The following is a 9,599-nucleotide window of genomic DNA, read 5'->3' on the forward strand; positions in this document are numbered from 1 at the left end:
CACCGCGTCCCCCCGTGCGGAGAAAAATAATGGTCCCAATTTGCTATTTCATTCGATCATTGGCTGGCGGAGGAGGTGAAGAATGATAGGGGCCTGGAGAGGGGATGGGGAATGATAAGGTTCAGCCTAAAACTACTCTCCCAATTTGTGACCAAAGATGTAGGTGATTTACATTTTTGCCCAAGCCCTGAAGTGTTGCCGTTCGTTAGCGTGATCGGTAGCGGTGTCTATTAACCGATCGTTCGGGGGAGCGTGTGTTGTGTGATGGATAATTAGACGTGCTAGTGAGGAAACCCAGGCAAGAGGGCAAGGAGCACAGACGGAGGAAAACTTGATCGAAACTAGCCCAAAAACAACGATATCCACATTCAAATCCAATCCGGTACGATCGATTAACAACCGTTTATCGATCACGATTTCCGTTGAGCTACCGAGAAAACGAATGGCCAACACATTAGCCGCCGTTTGGTTCGCGGGCCGGTTGGTTCGTTAATTTTTGATTGCACTAACACCCGAGCAAATTGGCAGGACGGTTGTTTGGTGTGAAATATGTGTGTTGTGTGTAGACGATCACGTTAAAGATGTTCCGATTTGCATTTGAATGGAAGTTGAGAGTTTGAAGCCTGGGGACAACAGAAACACTTGGGTTTGTTTCCCAATATTGACTACATTAGGTCATAATTTAAAAACTTGTATCAATTGTATAACAATAAGTAAATAATCCTCAAAATATCAGGATTAAAATTTCGTTAAACTCAAGTACCAGAAATCATTCGTTCTAACTCAGAACCTTCCAAAAACCTCCCAACAACAAAAAAAAACGCGGATCGTGGTTATAATTAATTGCCCTCACTTCTACGACAGGAAATGTCACATTTTAAGCCACTTCGCTCCCCCTCCCCGAACACCTTCACCGGCGCTGTTGCGAGCTGTTCTGTTCTTTTCTGCGCTCGTCGAAAGAAGAATAGCTGATGGAATGGGGCTGATTTCGATGGGGCGAATTTCTCGATATCGCTGGACAACCGGCCCTTGTCTATCTCCCTCCCAACCTTCCACCGGCACGTAGATCACGAAACGATCGGTCGTGGACCGTGCTGGGTTTGGTTCGACCGAGACCAAACACCCAAAAAAAAAAAAACCAAGAGCAGATTATCCGTCGTCAACGAATGTCTGACGCGGGGGGCGCGAAAGCGTACACTTGAATAAATTATAAAACACAACCATCAATGAGCGAATCAATGAATGAACGAGTGAAGGGTAACAATAATGCAAAGAAGACTAGTAAACTCACAGACACACACACACACGTACACACAATCTGGAGGAAAAATTGAAAGAGAAGACAAAAAAAAGACACCCCGATGAAAATCTCTCCCCAGCGTGGATAGCAAACGGCTATCAGATCTTACGGTCCGGTTAATTTCGGTTCCGTTTTTTTTTTCTTTCCTTGGGTCCCTACTCGACGGTCCATTCGATGGACTACCGAATCGGGGTTTGATTTCATGTCCAGAGTGTTTTATTCTTTACGTACCATTTATGCTGTTCCGATGACTCGATTCGGAAAGGAGTCTGCCCAAAGGGAGCCTACAGTTGCGAGAATGAAAACAAAGTGTGTCCAACGAAGACACACCGAACGAGCTGAAGCCAAGGACTTCGTCACTGCGCGATCGCAAACACCAAGCGTCCCTTGGGACACCCCCCCGGGACCGGGGAGTACGTCTAGTTTGTATCGCGGGCAGTAGTTATCTTTAGTATTAATCACTATCAAGCCAAAGGGGGAGCGCAAACGCTGCGAACCGAAGGCGAATAAAAGACACCGGGCAAAGAGGTGGTGGAAGAGCTCCAACAACAAAAAAATGAGCAACACTTTATCTCTTTACACCTTTCGTTTCATTTTCGGGCTTTTCATTAATTGATTATTACCGGTCGGTGAAGCAGTAGCAGCAGCAGCAGCAGAGTTAAAGTGGGTGAAGTTGTATAAAATCTCCTGCCCAGAAAAGGTGGTGGAGAGGGTTTGAAGAATGGAGCACAACAAATTGTGACAGATTTTTGTTTTGTTTTTTTTTTGAATATAAATTCGGGAAAATATGAATCGATTTCAAAGAAAGGAACATTTCCTGAACGCCGGTTGAGGTTCAAATTGAGAACTACAGAAGGATGTAGTTAATAAACTTATGGAACTATACCCAATTCATGGAATGATGGCTAAAACACCAAACTAACTATAAGCATCTATTAATTCATCGTGCGTCGGTGGTGTAATGGTCAGCATAGTTGCCTTCCAAGCAGTTGATCCGGGTTCGATTCCCGGCCGACGCATAGACTTTTTTAAGAGGCGAAAGAGGCCAAATAGTTCAAATCTCTATAAAAAAAATCCATCCCGATCATCATCATCTGCAAGACAGCTCCCCAATGCTTCTTTTCCAATTTATTCATCTGTCAACCTTTCCCACCTGCACGGCGGTACATTTGAAACTAATCAGTCTAATCGGCCAGATCTACACAAATCGACCACTATTTACATCAAAACCTTCCTTTTTCTCGTTCAATCCTCCCAGATTTCGCACCAAACATCCCGCCCGGCTTGATCTTACACGTCCGATAACCGGTGCCACGATGCCTCCGTACGAAAGAATCCACGAAATTAAACCCCGTAACAGCCCGTAGCTGCCACTGCTGCCGGATGCTATCAATTTCAAGCGCGTCTCGCAAACGCATCGCTTCCACTGTTCCACACATCGTCGTTAGCATTATCAGCACCCGATCTTCGATCTCCGAGATGTTCAATCGAAAATCGCATCGGATCGCGATTAATGTATTTTTGATCGTTTTTTGTTCTCCTCAATCTCCCCGTGTACGGAAGCGATCGTATCGCGAGATTCGATCGATCGGCGTGCTGCTGGCCACACAGGGGAAAACACTTCAGCCAGTGGGCAAAACACTCGCCTCGGCTTTATAAAAACACACACACTGAAGAAGCTGCTCGCTTCAAATATCGTGTGATCGTGTGTGGTTTCCCGGCCTGCGACGCTGACGCGCGGAACACCCGGCAGCGAACGGATGGCCTCACCTCGACAGAAGCTCACACCACACCACAATCGTGTGCTGCTTCTGTGCATGCAAAAGATCGCTTTGAGAGACGGGGGGTCTTCCCCCAACATATTGGGGAGGTTTTATTTGCTGCATCAAAGACGTTCAAAGACGACCATTGTGTGGTTCTGTATTGAGTGGAAAAAGGGAGAAAAGTATCGAGGACCCGAGTCCCCGCTCTCGATCCGCCGCGGAGCGATCGTGCACGTGTGCCGTGCGTTATTTATTTTCCTACTGCCCCGTTTGATCCGATTGCAATGATCGCGAGCTACACGGTGGCGATGGCCGGGTCCACTTGACATGTTGGCCCCGCCGGGATATTGCCGTACTCTAAACACTTCACGGCAGGAACTTCCAACGCAGTTCGGCCAGTGGGCGAAAAATAGGGCGTTTTGGGGAGGGAAGCAAACAATAATCGAGAGCTTTTCGGGAAGGGCTGTCGGTTCTAGCTGGGATTGATGTATATATTGGAAGCCGTGCCACACGTCTCGCCCCACCCGCAGTGCTACCGGTTAGGGGCCGGTGTTTGATTTCGCCTGTCCGCGTTGTTCACAACGTAGGTGCTGGTGTGCTTCATCGAGAAGAATGCGATGCTATACATGCTTTCTATTCACAACATATCTCCCGTTCCCGGGTGCGAATGATCAGCGACGATCGATCAACCCTTTTCTCCCTCCCCTCCCGGGGATAGGGCATTGAGAGTGAAGCGGTGGCAAATTGAAATACTTTGATTGGATTGAGCTTTTAACAACATTGTAGACGGTGCCACGGTGTACGGTAAGGTCGGTATTTCCGGCACCGGGTACACATCGCATCGCCCGTTAATAAGATTATGAATGCCCGTCCGCTAGAGTCTGCCGGATTGCGCCGTCTTGATGTCTTGATGTACCGGGAGTACCACACAAAAGGGGAATTCGGGGGCTCGATTTCTTGTTACCGAAATTCCTTCCAGTCATGCTGAGGCTGGAGGGCTGTTTTTCTTATTGATCTCGCATTGTTGTGCCTCGTTAATGTTTGAGGCGGTGTGGTATCAATCTTGCTAAAGGATTGCTTTAAGCCAAATGGATTTTAGACAAATGTACTGAACGCCGAAACGGCGATTGAATATTGAATGCATGCTGTTTAGATGCTCCCATGTTAGTTCTTGGGGAAGAGAGGGCAGCGATGGATTTAAATTTTAATACTTACATAACGATCGTCTCCCGATCACATCTCCCACCACGCATATCACACTCAAACTGTTAGTGTTTTGTGATGATTTGCACCCTCCGTAACAATTTGCCACCCTCCCCTTTATAATGCTAGTCACCGGTGCAACCCTTATGCAATGCGCACACGCGCTGCGCTGCCCCGAAGTGCAACGTGCACCAGTATCTGCGCGTCCGATCGCGGTTCGCACATTCGCCACGCGGGGCCCCGTTAGTTGCGCGAAAATCGGCTGCAGTGCATCCATCAGCTGCGTACATCAGCTGACATCAACACTCGACCCCAAAAAGAAGGAAAACAAGGCAAACCGGGCAAACCGGGCAAACAAGCAGCAAGAAGCAAGGGCAAAGCGGCCCTTCCATCTATGATTTACTGGGGCACACGCACACGCTAATGTTGGATCGCAAGAGAGAGACAGACAACGCGGGGAACGCATCGATCGCATCGATTGGTGACGGGCAATAAATTTCACGCGCACGGCATCAACACCGCACAAAGGGAGCCGCGATCGTACCCTCAACGGATTGACCGGGGACAACGGCGACAGCGATTGGCAGCATAACGCGTGTAAAGCGTACAACATCGTTGCTCCGGTGCGGCGCATCCAATGCGCTCTAATGGTTAATTAATCACCACCACGATCCCAAGGTGATGTGCGGTTGCGGAATTACCGTTGCGCACTACCGATGGGTACGTACGATCTAATTGATCTAATCCTGACCACATGCAAAGAAGCTGGTACATCGCCGTTAAGTGGACCTTGTGTACCGGTGTGCTGTTGGTAGGTGGCGGAGTTACATAGCTATAAAAAGACGTAAGCATAAAGAAAAGTGTTCAACATTATACTCCACGAAAGTAACGTTTAAGTAACGAAAGAGTAAAGGACATTTATGGATTTCAAGCACAATAATCTACGATCATTATACGAATTATTGATTGCATTTCTGACAACTCACTTTGCAGTTCTCAGGAATTAAATGAAGTCTTGGTATGAAACACTAAACAGCATCAACAACAGCGCAGATATAGTAGATACCAATAGGCTCTGCGCCATTAATGTCAGGATTACTAATCTCTTCTATGATTCTGTTAGCACGTGGAGTAGTGAATAAGTAACGATTAGATAGCGGAATTGAGCATTGAAATTGGAAGTAAGTTTAATAGAGAATTTCAATTATCCAGCGCTGAAGTGGATTAACTTTCGTCCAAATCTTTCAGACGACTGACTGTTCAAAAGTGTGATAAAATACAAATTTAGTAAACCTGAGGATGTTATGATCACATCAGATTCTATGCCAGGAAGTTGAATTGTTGATCTTCTAAGCATACACGCGTTTAAATTGCAGATTCTTGTTAGCATTTATAGGACTCTAGCAACATATTCAAGATGTGTTTTTTATAACATTAAATCCCAAGTCTTTGATGTAAAAGTGCTTCCCAAAGGAACATAATTCCATAAAACCAATTGTTGGTAACGCTGCATGCCTTATTTATGTATTGCTTTTCTTCTCAAAATAAACAAAAGATTATTACATTAATTATTCGACCAAAGAATGCCAACCGCACATGAATCAATGTTGAAACATTCCAACCGACCCGGCAAGCATCCCTGGAGCGTTAGACGGTGCCGGCTTCCTTCTATTCGCTCACTGCCATGCTGGGCTGCTGGAGGTAATGGAGGTGCTGTTTATGTCAAATCTACATGCAATAGCCGCCTCCCCCTACGGGGCACACAGGCCGGGCACCAACTTCAGGGAGAAAGGAGTCACCTGGTTTTGTTACAACAACATCAACAACAAAAAATGTCTACGAACGAGCGGTAAGGTAAATAAAACATGAATTCGACCCTGCCGTGTTGTCAGCGTTGAAGAGTTGCGGTGAATCAAATGCAAAACGACGGGACCCGAAGCACCAGGAACGGACCACTGAGGGATGGGATGGGCCATGAACTCTTTAACAGTGTTCACCAGTTGCTCCGTTCAAACGGTCAGTTGGGGAGCTTACACTGCCCCCATGATCAAGTGAACTACATTTCGCTGTTCTCCCCCCTACATTTGCTCTTTCCCTTTCCATCCATCCTAATGTTGATCATTGCTTGCCATGCAACGCCACCCAACGGTGAGGCGAAACCCTGCTTGATCGTGGCTGATCTTCCTTACCGCGAAAGCGCGCCTTCCTTCTTCACGGCGATATTGACGAACGGGCGGCACGCATGCATTCTTCGCGTATGGGATGGTGCATTGGGGGACTTGAGTTTTTTTTACGATCTCGTCCCAGTGGCGGCCAAGTCCGCCCGATCGCGGTGTGCAATAAAAAAGAAAATTATGCATCTCATAAAATTGCACACACACACGGTGGTAGTTGTGGTGTCTGTTGTTTTCTTTTTGTTACGGTGGCGATCCTCAAGATCGAGCAAAACGATGATGATGATGATGATGATGATGCTGGAGCAAAAATAAACAAATAAAGCAGCAAACATATTGGAATGGATCTAATAATTGGAATATGGAATTGAAGAAATAAGGCATAAACATATATGTTCATTCCCCACTTCCCCACACCCACTTGTTCGACTTATGCTTCTACCAACAGCCACAGCTTACACACCTGGCGAATCAGCAAAAATATTTCAATGTTATTCTACCCGAATTTATTGCCCCTTTACACATGTAGCTACCGTGACAAACAACAACAGCAAAGTGCTTCTTAAATTTCAATAACAAAACAAAACCCCTAAACGATCGACACATACACCTACGTCATCCGGCAACAAAATATCGCCCTTCTCCTTTTTGATTATGAATGTACCCTTCTTTTTCGGGGCCCATCAATCTTTCGGCACGAGCCACGGGCCCAGAACGGGTCGTGCCAAGTGCGGGATATCCTTCAACTGAGGAGGATCGGCTTTTATCGCGCGTTTCCATCTGATCAATCGCCCCATCCCCTGGCCATTCTTCATCGGGCGATTTTCACCAACCATTTAGTGTTGCATTAGCGATGGCTAATCGGTTTCCCTTCCTGCCCCGCGAGGAGGGCCGCCTCCTACGCGCGTCTTCCCGCGATCCCTTCGCAAGCACAGCTCAAATTTCACCACTTTTTTACCGCCCCTCTCTTATTCCCTCCGTCCCTCGGACGCATGCGTGTGTGAATGGTTCGTGGTGTGGCTCGCTTGGTGGAGGTTATGTTTCCCCCCCCCCCCTGGTGGTAAATTGCTTCCTGTTCGCATGGCCACTTCAGTGGGCACGCGTCCACTGATGGACCGCGGCTCCGCCTGGCTCGATCGCACACTCCGCGGTGTATCGCATTTCGGTTATGAGTTATGAATCGTTGGACAAATTGTTTTGTTTTAATTTAACGACAAGCCACGGGGCCGTCGATCGGGCCGCGTCAGCCGGATCCGGTGTCGTTACAGGGCAATTAGCATACGAATGTGGTTATTTGGTGGGGGGCTTTTGCGGTTTCGAAGGTGACAAGAATTTGATTCGTGCGGGTAAGGGGTGGAAGGGGGGATGCTGCTTGCCACCTAACCCTAAACCAAAACACACACAGCTCGTTGTGCACAGTGTACAGGTTGGTTTATGCCACCGGGGGCGTAAGCTAACCCAGCTCATCCCGCGGCCGTGCAGTTACGATCGCTGCGGCATGGCTGGAGTGGATCCAGCTGATTCGCATCGACCGCACCTTCATTTTTGCTCTCAAGCCAGCTCATTGCGCATCCCGCATCCCTGTCCTGTCGTTTCGGGAAACCTTTCCAATGCCGTTTGGACCGTTCCCTCTCTTCGATTTGTGGTTTAATTTTATGCGACCGGCACGCGTAATGACGATCGGCGTACTTGATCGGGCAAGGAGACCCCGAGGACCCCCACGTTGCGATCGTTTCAAAGAGAGAGAGAAAGAGAGAGGGAGGGAAACAGGGGTGTTGGGGGGGGGAGGATATAATTTTCCATAATTTAATGGGTGATCGTATCGGAGCGGAGTAATGGCTTGTCTGCCATTTTCCAACCGCCATTCTTGGCGTGCCGTGTCACTGTGGTGCCGTTGACCGTGACAGCAGTGACAGGGCGGGTTCGGAGCGGTTGATCCAGCCAATCAGAGCGTTATCGGGATGCTGTGGATGCGGATACGGTGGCTGATCCTCGGTCTGTGGGGGACGGGAGAGTTGCAATACGACAGCTATGCGGTTCTGGAAGACACTTTATACGTAGTCAGGTTAATGCTGTTTACAAAATTATTGCAAATTCAATACAAGAAAAAAAACATTTATAGCATTTTACAGTTAATCTTTCTTGCTACAAATGTTCAATATATATAGCTACTTTTCCAATCAGTTTTCCACTGCACTGGATGCACTTTTGGACGGGGAAAGGATGATTTAAAGCGGACACCGATTGACAGCTCAAGATAATGGGACCGTACTTCATTAGCAAATCAGTCTCAGCAGTGTGCCCTGTCATTGCGTTTCCATTCCTGGTCACACCCTGTACCTCACCGATGCAGACCAGAACGCCACACTTTTGTAGAAACTTTCATTCCCACCCGTTTGTCACTGCAAAGAACGATCGAGTTCGATCGGTGCATTGATTTCAGTTCGCTTCCTGTAACTTTACACCGAGTGCCCTAAATGTCTGCCCAGAGACAGTAGTTCTCCTTCGATTCCTAGCCGCGACATACCATGCTGATCCTTTGCTGAGTTTGCATCCAGACGCCTTCCAGCGCGGTGGTAACGCGAGGAAGCACAAGAAACAAAACGTAGCTAAACGTACGATTTACGCTCATCGTATGCCGTCTTTGGTTCTCATCTTTTCTTTCCATCTCATCTCCCAGCCCCCAAGAAGCACAGACAGGGCACAAGAGGGCAATGGAAACACAGACACACACACACACACAGACAGACACATTTTGCGCGGATTAAATTAAATGATACCTTTTAAGATGTCACGATCGAAGCATAAATACGGGCAAATAACATATCATAAGATTATCAATTAAGGCACTAGGCAGCAGTATCAGCAAGAGTAGCAGGCATTGCAGCAAACCCGATTGTCTTTCGGTGTGTCAGAGAGAAGAGTGTCTTTGTGACTGTGCGCCAATGCATCGCGAGGAAGCATCGCAAAGGAGGTAAAGAAGGAAATACAATTGCAATGCAACCGTTCGGCAGCGTACCACCGTCTTGCTTTCCATTCATAAGCCCGTGGAGGACAAAAAGGGCACAGGGAAATAAAGGTTTGATCCTTCCCGATGGGGGGGGGGGGCTGTTTCGTCTCGCGCACATTCTTCGACAGCGTGTGTCTTCGATCAGTCGC

At 47.6% G+C, this 9,599-nt stretch overlaps 1 non-coding gene across 1 annotated transcript; it reads left to right on the top strand.

Annotated features, from left to right (window-relative positions):
- Positions 1–2,247: 2,247 nt before the first annotated feature.
- Trnag-ucc (transfer RNA glycine (anticodon UCC)) lies at positions 2,248–2,319 on the top strand. Its single transcript has one exon. It is a non-coding gene; the product is annotated as a tRNA-Gly (tRNA).
- The last annotated feature ends 7,280 nt before the right edge of the window (positions 2,320–9,599 follow it).

Source organism: Anopheles gambiae, chromosome 2 (assembly GCF_943734735.2).
Source record: "Anopheles gambiae chromosome 2, idAnoGambNW_F1_1, whole genome shotgun sequence".
Lineage (NCBI taxonomy): Eukaryota > Metazoa > Arthropoda > Insecta > Diptera > Culicidae > Anopheles > Anopheles gambiae.